General features: G+C 39.6%; 1 protein-coding gene across 26 annotated transcripts in view; it reads left to right on the forward strand.

Annotated features, from left to right (window-relative positions):
* The window catches only part of LOC125621727 (uncharacterized), a 357495-nt gene that overhangs the window by 316112 nt on the left and 28739 nt on the right, over nt 1-12644 (forward strand). For 19 of the 26 annotated variants that reach the window (XR_012664862.1, XR_012664863.1, XR_012664851.1 and 16 more), the window contains 2 exons: nt 3591-3768; nt 5364-6004. The gene's annotated coding sequence lies outside the window, so the exon portion shown is untranslated. Of the gene's footprint in view, nt 1-2221; nt 2379-3590; nt 3769-5363; nt 6005-12644 lie in introns of those variants that run through there. The other 7 variants (XR_012664836.1, XR_012664840.1, XR_012664857.1 and 4 more) reach the window with 3 other exon arrangements.

Genomic DNA, 12644 nt, shown 5'->3' on the forward strand with positions numbered 1-12644 from the left:
ACTTGCCTAAGGTCACTCAGCAGGCTGATCATGGAGCTAGGACTAGAACCCAGGTCTTTGGAGGTCTAGTCCTGTGATTTACCCACTAGGCAACTGTGGCTCCGCTAAATAAAAATATTTATTTTTAATTTAAATATTGTTGAATATGGTCCTGCTTTGGGGGAGAGAGTGTTATAAAAGACAAGTCTTTAGTGGACAGATGTGATTATACTTTTGATTTTCTACGTGGCACCTGGATAACACAGTGCCGGACATGTTAGAAACACACAGACCGATTAAGTAGACATTTTGTTTTTAGAGTTTTGCACCTAGATATCAGGCACTCTATGAGGTCCAGAAACCACATGCTTAACTTGAAGCACTTGAGTACTCCCACTGAAGCCAATAGACTGGGCGCTTGAATTTAAGCGTATGGTTAAGTGCTTTGTTGGAGTAGGGCCCAGATACCATACATAGACAGATAAGATGGCTGCCCTTAAAATCTTGCAGTTGCAATTTTTACCACGATTTATGCTCTTCCCTACATATAAATTGAAGAATTATTGCAAATATCATGGTAGCCATTTAAATAGTTAAATGCAGTAAATTCATGTTTTTAATTCCCTTGTCTAATGCAGGCAGGCATATAGACAGATGCCCAAATACAGATTAGATAGTAATCAAAGATACAGAAGAAGTTTTATCTCCAGTACATGAAGGAGAACAGTCAAATAACCTTAATTTTAGAAGGGAACTGTACTGAACCTGCCCAGTGCCATAACTTTGCTTTTTAAGCAAAAGTCAGACAATGTCTGACAAAATGTTCTCCAAGGTCTGGGATGTTGTGGGTAAAGTGATCCATTTTGTAAATAGGAATCGAAATCATACAATATTTGTGGCTGCTTCTGATTTGGATTAGAAAACAGGTGAAAATTGAGATACTGGGTTCAACTGAATTCAACTTTCACAGTGACACTCTTCTCATGTGAATCAGAAACCGACTGTGCCCTGATGAAAACATTTGCACAGGCTTGTGTCAAGTGAAACCACAGACTATTGCAGGACTCAACTCCTTACGCTACCAAGATGCAAAGTCTAAGTCTTATGGTCCTCCAGGAGCAGCTGATCACATGGCCATTCATTCTGAAATCATTGCAGGCAACTTCAGATAGTTGCAGTTTTATTAGTTGCTCTAGTGGAAACCCAGAAGCTGGAGCTCAGTGCATCACTGGAAAATCAAGGGGAAAACTCTGTTTTACATTCTTAGTTTAAAAACTTTTTTTTTTGTAAATCTTCAGTGTATACATAAGACCAAATTCATCCTTCATCTCATTTTAAGTCAATGACGTTGGAAACTGCTCTACGGTCTGTTACTGATTTCAGATCTCAAACAGATCTTAATCTTTGGCATTTTGACCCTTTTTTCTTTTTGTTGAAGAAAAGCAGATGAGTTCCCCTTTGAGATCCTTTAATAAAATGCCTCTTAATTAAAAGGAAATGACTGACAATTATTATTTATTGTTTTAATTATGTTAGCACCTAGAGGACCCAAATGAATCCTGAAAGCTGTACTAATACATAGTATAGAATCATAGAATCTCAGGGTTGGAAGGGACCTCAGGAGGTCATCTAGTCCAACCCCCTGCTCAAAGCAGGGCCAATCCCCAATTTTTGCCCCAGATCCCTAAATGGCCCCCTCAAGGATTGAACTCACAACCCTGGGTTTAGCCGGCCAATGCTCCAACCACTGAACTATCCCTCCCCCCAAGATAGTACGAGGCAGTCTCTGCGCCAACACACATCCAATTTAAATAGACAAAGGCTAGGAGGGGAAACGGAGGCAGAGAAACTTGCCCAAGGTCATATAGCAGGTCAGTGGCAGACCCAGGAATATTACCCATATCTTCTGAGTCCCAGTCCAGTACACCATTCCCTGGGCCACGCTGCTGGAGTTTGGCTAACAGTTGCTTGAAAAACCTGTGACAATTACTTGAGCTATATGTCCTGCTGTAACAGAGATAGTTCCTTGGCTTTGAAGAGGGACCCTATAATGCACTGTATAATACTAATAAACATGATTATTACAAAAAGATAAGGTTACAGAAGACTGCACGTTGCCAAATTCTAGTGGACTGTAGCTTTAAGTTTTGGCTGAGCAGTGAGCCAGGGAGATTTTAAAATTCAGCAGTAGTAGCTATTCAGAGGGTTGTTCTAGTACCCATGCCAGGAAAAACTCAGAGTGAAAGGTCTAATTTATCACACATTGGGGTTGCAAACCTGTGCTCAGGGTACCAAGGCAATTGCTCGTCAAGTTTCAGAAAAGTCTGGAGGAATCCCTGACTTCGGAAGTGGCAAGAATTCCAATTTACTGTTCAGAACAAGCAGTGTTAGAGCAAGAGGTATGTACCCTTCCCACACACTCATACATATATGAAAAAAAAAGATTAATTTGTGTCTACGTTGCTTTGCCTTTTTTCCCCCCTCATTAAATAAGGAATAGCCTATTTTTGAGGCACAGCTGAGGTTATGAAAATGGTCTTTAATTTGAAAGTCTGGTACGGCACCCTGATGTGTTGACATGAAGATAAAATGGCTGGTGCTGAAGAGAATGTAATTGGAGAATCCTGCTAAGATCCTACGTGCTGAAATATTTAAATCAGAATCCATTTTATTTTTCATATTCCCATTCCCTCCCTCCCCCCGAGTTATCTGCAAGCAGAAAGAGGAGAACTTCTGTGAGTTCATAATGACTTTACGATGTTTCTCTAGTGCCCATCAAATGTTTCTGAAGTCTGGCCCTGAATATAAAGCTCTTGGGAGCTACTTTAAACTTGTACATGGGATCTGGTTGGAGCTGTCAATTTATGGATCTCTTTGGGTCTCTGGGTCTGATGCAAAACTAGTGGAAATTAATGGAAAGAGTCCCCTTTGACTTCAATGGGCTTTGAATCAGGTCTATAATCCTCATTGAATTTGAAAAATATCCCATATAGTGACAGATTGGTTCAGTTAACTTATGTCAGAAGGTGGGAGGACCTACAAACCTCCTGTGCTTGACCGTATTGGTTCATAGCATGCAGAAATTTTGTATGCAGAACATTTCTATCACACTGATAGGTGTGTCTTAAGCACATGCTTAACTGATTTGCTGAATAAGGTCCTAAACATGCCATCATACTTTCTGAGGAGAAGCTAACCAAAAGTATTTGAATTCACAGGAGAGAGACCTCTTCTTGATCCATTTTCCCATTGGTTTCAATACAATAAGGAAACACATCTCATTTCCCTTTTTCACTCTAAGGCTTGTGAATGTCTGTTGATACCAAATGGCTTCCATACGCTATACCATGAAATTGCTGCTGTCTAGTGCTTTCAAAGGGCTCAGAACTTTGGAGGAGACATGTTTTATCATGGAACAGTGCTATTAATTGTTAGAATTATTTGGTAATACATAGCTCCTTTGTACAGATCCTTTCCATACATGGTTTGGCAGTGTTACGATATGTGTTTTAAAAATAAGTGTGATGAGCTCTGCTGACTCTGTATTTCATACAGATATCAGAGGGCAGGTCTTTGTGGTCTAAACATGAGGTTCAAAATTCCTCCTGTAGATTCTCTGGAACCACAGCTTAACATCCTGGCAGAGCAGAGTCAGCCCTTCATCCTCCTGTGGTAGAGAAATTGAATTCCATACAGCTCACTGTGTAGTGAAAGACCTTTTGGACAGCACATTAAAAGCAGAGGTCCTGTTTCTTCAGTACAGCCATTAAAGAGTCCATGCCACTTTTGGTAAGCCATTGGATTTGCTTTGGTGTCCGTGGCCAAAAGGAACCTCACCTCCCACTGTTGTGCAGTATCCGACGTGTGCCGCTTGGCTAAGGTGGTTGCCACCCACGCACCCTTCTACCTCGGCTATTGGCTGCATTTCAGTGGTGGGTGAATCAACTCCTTTGTGCATGGTTTGGGCTGGAAGGTGCAATATCAATGTTATTACATATGGTGGAATATATAATATTTCGATGTGGGTTATGACCTAACAGACTGAGTGACCACCGCCTTGGTTCTATTACAGCTGGATGATTCTGTGGCGAAACTTGTGCCCATTGTTAAACCTCTGTCTGGTTTGGGAAGGCTGAGCTGACAATAATGTTCCATTCCAAGACCATGATTCACTGAATACACAGGTTTTCTCTCTCTGTAATAGACACACAATTATTCTCCTCTCTCTCTCTCTGCAGTTGGAAAAGCAAGGTGTGTTTACAGAAGGCAGTATAAACACCTAGAGCTTAGGCAAAGCTGGTGGAATATGGACTGCTGTCATATTTTATTTCAGGTCATCAGGAAATGGAAAATAATGGCAAATCACACCCATCAGTTTCCAGTAAAGTGAAATTAACATTCTTGGCCCACAAAAGACTAAAATAAGTCCCCCATCCCCCATCCAGTTTGTTATTGAACTGCTCTGGTTTTTTGGGCAACTGAGCCTTTTCCCCTTTCCCTCCCCTTGCAGCCCTCCCCCTCCTCTCTATTGTGGATTTTGTCTCACAGACTGGGGCCAGAATCTCAGCTGGTGTAAATTGACATAGCTCCATTGAAATGAACTGAGTTTGAAATTAGTGGAGCTACATCAGCTAAGAATCTGGCCCTCAATTTGGTACTAGTTTGGGGTCAGATCCTCAGCTGGTGTAAATCATTGTAGTTCCATTTATTTCAAAGTAACTAATTTGATGTGCACCAGCTGAGGATCTGGCTGGTACAATTGTTGTTTATGATTTAACAGTAATTCACGATTAGCTGAAACCATGACCTGAGAGTGTATGGCGGATGATATATCATCATGTAGGCATTAGTGATGGATGTCCTTCTAAAGGCTTGATAATTCACTTGATAGATGCCTATGCAAATACCCCACCCTGCACCCTCCAAAAAAAAATATGGAGAAAGACTTTGGATGAAACTGTGGATTCTTGGATCATGACTTTCTCAGAAGACTTCCAGCATTCCCCGTGTTTTAGATGAGTGAGGAATACAAAAATCAGCAGAACTAAAATATCACAAGGAGACCATTCTCTGTATCATCAGAAACCAGGATGTTCAGAGAAATAAGAAAATTTTTCAAAAACATTTCTGAGTTTTGCTTGGTTTGGTCTTTGGATGAAGGTTCTGGTCAGTTCTTATTCATACCAGTTTGCCTGTTTCTGCTCAACATGGGGAATAGTAGCTATCAAAAGGAAGCTACATATCTAACACCAGAGCTTTGTAGTCACATCCTCAAGTATTTACCTTATAGCTGGTTGAAAAATGGAAAATATTGGCAGAAGAAAAGTATCAATTTTTTTCCATTTCTTATTGAAATTTCAGTTTGTATTTTTTTTTCTTACCAGCACAAATCTATATAAGCCTCGGGGGCATGCACACCTGGGAAGGACGGCTCACAAGAAAACCCTATCTCAAGGTCTTCCTCCAGAGTCAGACAACCATAGAAATGAAGACTATTAAGAGGAAAAAAACGAAGAACGGAAACTTTCTGATTCACTCTGAATTTAGAGAGAAGTTTATAGCTATCCACAAAGCACAAACTGTAGCAGTGCGAGCTTCCCCAACACTGTCTACCTTTGTACCTCAAGCAGTCCCCCAGGGATCACATTTAATGCTGAGAGTCTCTGTAGCCCATGGCCTCTCAGCTGAGATTGTCAGCAGGGGTGCTAATTAGTGCCAGTTGTGGAGGATGGCTTATGTTGAGGTAGACACATGTCCACTGAGAATTGCACTGACAGCACTAACTCATTTCACATAGATATTTTTATGTTAATGCTTTAGCTGTCCTTGATACTTGGAGTTGTTTAATTAAAGGAATCCTCAGAGGAGATGGGTGAGAACATGCATATACCTATAGAAACACACACACACATTATATATACAGTATGCATATCACATGTTAATCATAACTTCTCTGCAGATGCCAATCAGAAGAACAAGTTAAAGTTATCAAGAGGGGAAAATAAAAGAATCTCTGTTTTGAAAGGTAGGTGGACTTGACAAGTCCTTTTATTAACTCTAATTATAGAGATTCCCACAAATGGATGTCAAACATTTTCAGTGTGTTTTTCTAAAAAATGTCTGTGATGGAAAAAGGAAGAACTCCACCCCGGCAGAGCATTTCTTCTTGTTTGTTTTACTATTTTCACTGTTTTCTTTCTGCTAGAGAGACCAAGAAAGAGAGGCATTGGAGAAAAAAAAATCTCTGGCCCATATTCAAATTCCGGATGCCCCTCAACCTAATTGGAAAGCAAACAGTGACAATGTTTGCAGTACAGAAAGCATATGACATACCATATGTAAAGCGTTAAAAAGAGGGATTTAATAATAATTCTCCAGTCATGTTGTTGGAGACTTAAGACCTTTTATCTTCCTTAAAGCATGTATTATACGTATCTCCTCCTTGCACTTTCATACAGGCAGACAGGGGAAAACATGGCTTATAAAAAGAAAGTTGCAATCCACAACTTCCAAGGGCTCATTTCAGCAAGCCATTCCTATTCATCAAATTACTTAAATATATTCTTAAAGTTACATGCCTTTCAGTCCCATTGACTTTAGTGGGACTTAAGCAGGTGCTTTGAGTTAAGCACCTGCTCATAAGTGCTTTGCTGATTGAGGACCAAAAGCATCTGATCTGTCTAATTTGCCTCTGTCTGCAAAATACATCTTAATGCTTTGTATGAAGAACTCTAATAAAAAAAGCAATCATACTGAGCCATATTCCTTCCGTGATCACATGTGGTTCCAGTGGGGTGGCATGGGTGTAACGGAGAGCAGAATATGGCCCCATTTGTATTCAGTAGGGCTCAGATCCCCGAAGGGATTTAAATGTCTATAATTCCCATTGATCTGGGACACCATTTAGGATCTGGTCCTAGTACCCAAAGATATTCCAGGATAGCACTCGCCATAGGAATAAGGTTAGCCATTTATGTTAACACTATGGATGGGTGGGCTACTTATTAAGACTTGAATTTTACTCCTTTAAAAAATGAATCCAAACCTTCTGTGTGGTTTGGAAATGGTTGTGGAAGGCTCTTCCAACTCCCATGGTTCCCATAGTGTGTCACCAGCTTCCTCCCCAGCAAGGCTTCTGATCCCTCACTTGCCTACCACATGCATTGATTCCTCAACATACAAACAGCCTCATTCCCCCTCCCCCTGTAAAATTCAGATCCATTTAAAATTCCCAGATGGTTTGGTGATGTGCCTAGCTGTGGTCTGGGTTCACGCTGACCTCTACTTTTAAAGATATCTGAATGGTTCATCAACAAATAAGATTTTCTTCTTAAATGAGGATGATGATTGGTGATGGAGGTTAATCCAAATGTTTAGGCACATTTTGATTTTTTTCCCAAATATCAAATTTAGAGACTATAAAGGCTGAAATTATATCACAAGATTATGGGTAAAATCCACAGCGGGTATAAATTGACATAGCCTCATTGAAGTCATTCCAGTTTGCCGTGGATGAGAATCTAGCCCTATATGTAATGTAAACAAAGGACATTTTAATTCCAGAGAATCAAAGAATTTGGATATAGAAAATACCTCACTAGGTGATCCTTTACAGTCTAATGCCAGATTCTTTCCTAAAGTATATTCGCTAGCACTTAATCTAGTCCAGTGTAAATGACCAAAAACAAGAGTGCTTCCATCACTCCTAAAGGAAGGAATTCCACATTCTAATAAAAATTCTGTTATAGTCATTTTGTAGAACAATATTTTTCTTTAAAAAAATTCTTTACAAATGAACACATACACTAAGTAAAGGGCCCAAATTGCATGTTTGAGTAACTGGGTGAAACTCCATTGAAATCAATGCAGCTGTGTCTGCAGATAATTTGGACCAAATATTTTTTAAAGCAACTAGCATAATCCCTGACAAAATTAGGATTTTAAAAAAATCTTAACTGGCTGTCTTTAAAACAGTACATTTAAAAGTTATTAGTTGACTGACTAATAAACAATTTTTTTATTTGCCAATAAAACAATAAGGATACCTATATATAGTATGGTTATTCAATTTTCAGAAAAAAATATTACTTGCCTTATGAAGCTTAGCAAAGACTAAAACACAATACCGAATGTCAGCAGTTTCATTTAGAGGTAAGAGAATTGACAAATAAATACACCAATGCATTCAAAGTAAACAAAAGAAGCTTGAGCCAGTTATGGTCCATGTTGATGAAGCGCATTAAATCATAACTCTCCAAGGAAAAATGACCTGTTAAAGAAACTGTCTCCAAAACCGAATATTCACTGCAGTGTGTTGTAGGCAGGATTTACTGTGCAAAGCCAGAAGGAAAAAAGCTTGGGGAGTGTTTGGGGTTTGGCTTGGTCTTAGGTACTTTAGTTAAATGTTTTTGCCAAATTATGTGGATCCTTCAAAGAATAAAAGATGTCTTATTTGGTGAGGTCTCTCAGGTGAATCTGTCACCCATCTGCCTGAGTAAGCAACAGTAGTTACATTACATGCCATGGGAAAGCATAACAGAGCTGGAAAAACCTAGTCACTGATTCAGTGTGGTACACGTCACTTTTTCAACTGCTGCACAGTGGCATTTCATTTTCAGCCAGCGGACAATCTCTACACAAAAGAATAAATGGACACAAATCAGATGTCAAGAATTATAACATTCAAATACCCATCAGAGAACACTTCAACCTCCCTGGTCACTCAATTTCAGACCTAAAAGTTCCAATTCTTCAACAAAAGAACTTCAAAAAAAGACTCTAGAGAAACTGAGGAATTGGTATTAATTTGCAAACTGGACACCATTCAATTAGGCTTGAATAAAGACTGGGAGTGGATGGGTCATTGCACATATTACTATTTCCCCATGCTAATTTTTCCCCTACTGTTACTCACACCTTCTTGTCAGCTGTTTGAAATGAGCCATCCTGATTATCACTACAAAAGTTTTTTTTCTCCTGCTGATAATAGCCCACCTTAATTGATTAGTCTCGTTACAGTTGGTATGGCAACACCCATTTTTTCATGTTCTCTGTGTATACAGATCTTCCTACTGTATTTTCCACTTCATGCATCCAATGAAGTGGGTTTTAGCCCATGAAAGCTTATGCCCAAATAAAATTGTTAGTCTCTAAGGTGCCACAAGTACTCCTCGTTTTTTTTTGTTGCTACAGACTAACACGGCTACCACTCTGAAACCTATAAGGCATCATTACTCAAACCCACCACAATACATATAGACAGAGATTTGCAAAGCTGTCTACATGATTTAGAGGCCTAATTTCCATCAGGTGGTTTTGAAATCTCAGCTACATAGTCCTACTCTACTGTAAACTCCACCTTCGTTGCAGAGTGAATTCCATGAGTAACACTGAGCTTCTGTTAGAACGGCCCTCTCTTCCTGCATAAGAGGAGGATTTCAAAGAGCTTGGACTATACTATCCTGTGCCATTCAATGTAGTTTTTAGCAGAGAGCTAACTTTTCCAATCCATTGATGGATACAGGTACCTAACATTGAAGAACATCATGCTACCATAATAATAATTACCATAATAATAATTACAGCTGACTAGAAATGGCGGTGGGAGAAACATTCATGAAATTTTATTTCAATCTTTTGTCAAAATTTGAATTTTTGATGAAAAATGCCATTGAAATTTCTAGATTCAAAGGCATTTCAACCAGCCCCAATAATGATTCAGACAGCAACTTTCATCCAAGCACCTTGAAGCCGTGCACAAAGAAAAATATAAAGTTCACGGCATTCCTATGATGTGGGTATTGTTACACCCATTTTTCACATAGGTAAACTGATGCTTGGATAAGTTAAATAATTTGACCGGGGCCCCCAGGGAATCAGTGACAAATACAGGAACAGCAAGATGGAGCAGCCTTCTAAGTCGCCTGCCCTAGCTACAAGTCTGCACACATAAAATAGAGAATAGAACTGCAGGGTTCAATTTCTCTGTGGCAAAGAAGGATTCAAGTTGTTTAAAAAATCTCAAATCTAAAGGGTCATGAGTAACAACACAAGATGCTCTTCATATTGGGAAATGGGTGGTTGCTATGTGAAGCTCAGTTGATATGATTTGGCAGCCTTTTCTGAAACGAGTAGTCTAAGTGGCTTTCCAGGGATTACACACGTAATCAAGGATTACTTACGTGTCCGGTGTTTGTAGGACTGAGCCCATAATGACTTTGCAAGTGGGTTTGGATGTATTCCATGCCTTTGGAGGTGCCCACTAAATGATCGATGAGAGGTTTTGGCTCATGATACCATCATTGCATCCTTGAAATCTGAATTTGTTTCCCCAAGCCTTTAAACTACCTCTCTATGGTCAGTATTTCATTTAAAAGGCTGGTAATATGAGTCTTTGTTTGTGTTTCTCTGTGTTTTTTTCCCCTCTTGCCTTCCTGTAACAGCTAAGCCGTAATGATTCCTGATATGGCAGTACTAAAATATGTTCTTGCTCCTCCTTTGCCCTTTTTGTACATTGCAAACGTGTGTAAACTCTTCCATTTAGCCACCAATCCCAGCGCATTTAAACATTCTAGATTTCTTCATTGTTACTGTGGAGTGGGCCTGGTGGGTTTGTTTTCTCTTCAAACATGTGATCAAACGTTTCTGAGGGAAAGCTCACAATTTTAGATTGCTAAAAGGATGTTCCCTTGGAGGTATAGTGATACAATGTCGAGTTGGGAGGAAAACAGTTTTTTCCATTCTGTGAGGATTTCCCAGATTTTAAAAAAATGTTCCTACCTGAACTGGGATGAAAAGAGCTCAAAAATTTTCATGAACCAACCAACCAAAAACTGGGTTAGTAGCCCTATCTTTTTCAATAAGGGCATTGCAGTCTTTAATGTCCACTGAGAAGACAGGACTTCCATTTAAATGGCTGACACTAGGTTACTTGTTCAATACTAATACAAAAGGAACAATGTCTGTCTATCTCAGCACTTATAATGCTCTCCTCAATATAAACAATAGAGCACCTCATAATCATCAATGTTTTTTACCTTCACAACACCTTTGTAAGACAGAAAAATATTATCCCCATATTACAGATGGCAAACGGAATGATCGGTTAGGCTAATGTAAGTTAGACTCATGTAAGTGTCTTGCCCAAGTTCAAACAAGAAGTCTGTGGCTGAGCCAGGGGTTGAACCCCAGTTTCCTAAGTTGCAGCCAAGTGTCCCCACTGAAGAAATGATCAGTGCCAGGCCCGCTTAGTTTTGAGACCTGGCAAGAACGACCCAGTCAAAAGTAATGCAGCTGTTGGCTACCACAGCGTCTTTTGTTCATTACCAGTTGGGGTTGGCTGGGCTGATGATGCTCAAATGTTGTTAGAATTAGGAAGTCATTTTTTTCTTCAGGCAATAACAAGTTCTTAGATCTACAGTCATGACCAAAAAGTAACGTGTTCTACCCAATTGTGGGGGGGAAAGAAGGGGGCCCAAACTGAAAAACAAAACAAAAACTTTTCTGTACAATTCTTGTTGGCATTGCTTGGAAACTCAGAAATCCCTGACTGAAAAATCAGATTTAATGGCTGCATTTTACAGAGGGGTGTTGGGGATATCAGAATTTCACCACTTTCAAATGGTGATAACCAACTAATCTCCTGAAAATAAGCTACTTTACACCCATGGTAATGAAGTTTGCTATTCACAACCTGTGATATTCCTTAGGGCGTGCCAGCTAATCAAAGCCACAACACCCACCTGCAAGTCCCTTTCACATTCTAAAGAACTTGTAGACATTGATTTCCTATCATTTTGATGCTGTGGCTGGACAGGTGTTTCCTTCATAAATTTACTTGCTTTCCCCTCAGGGTTTCTCTCTCTCTCTTTTTATGTTGTGTTTTTTTGACAAATTCAAAGTCTTGCATGGATTTAAGATAGCAAGATTAAATCCTTTCCTCTATTCCATTACAGAAATGCATTTTCCTAATGATCTCTATGGGTTTGATTGCTTAGGCTTTTGAGATCACATTTTGTAAGAAAAAACTGCACACTCACAAAGAGGTGCTGAAACAGGTATTGAAGTAACTACAAAACAAGTGGCCTCAGGGAAAATTCAAGGGGCTCATTCTCTTACTCTACACCTTACGTAGTCATTTGCATCAGTGCAACATGAGTTAGGAAGTGGTTGTAAAATGCTACCATTCGCAATCAGCAGCATTTTACCCCGAGTTTGCGCTCATGTAAATTACAACACAAGGTACAGGGCAATGCAATGGGTCTGATTCTACTCTCCTTTATACCAGTTTTACACCAGTGAGTTTCCATTGTCTTCAGTGGAGTTATGCTAGTATAACAGAGAGAGAGATAAGGTAGGTGAGGTATTATTGTTTATTGGACCAAGTTCTATTGCTGGAGGGTACATGCTTTTGGCCTACATGAAGCTCTTCTTCAGGTCTGGGGAAGGAAATTAGAGTGTCTGAGCTAAATACAAGATGGGACAGATTGTTAAGCATAAGAGGTAACACACGTTGTAGATGGTCACTTGAAATGAAGCGGGCAATTGAGGGTTAGATTGTCATGCATAACAGGTTTGAAGTGGGCAACTAAGGGTAGCAAGCAGTCTGGTGTGTTACGAATTGTTGTAATGAGCCATAGAACCACTGTCCCTGTTGACTCCATGGT

Source organism: Caretta caretta, chromosome 14 (genome assembly GCF_965140235.1).
Source record: "Caretta caretta isolate rCarCar2 chromosome 14, rCarCar1.hap1, whole genome shotgun sequence".
In the NCBI taxonomy this organism is placed as follows: Eukaryota; Metazoa; Chordata; order Testudines; family Cheloniidae; genus Caretta; species Caretta caretta.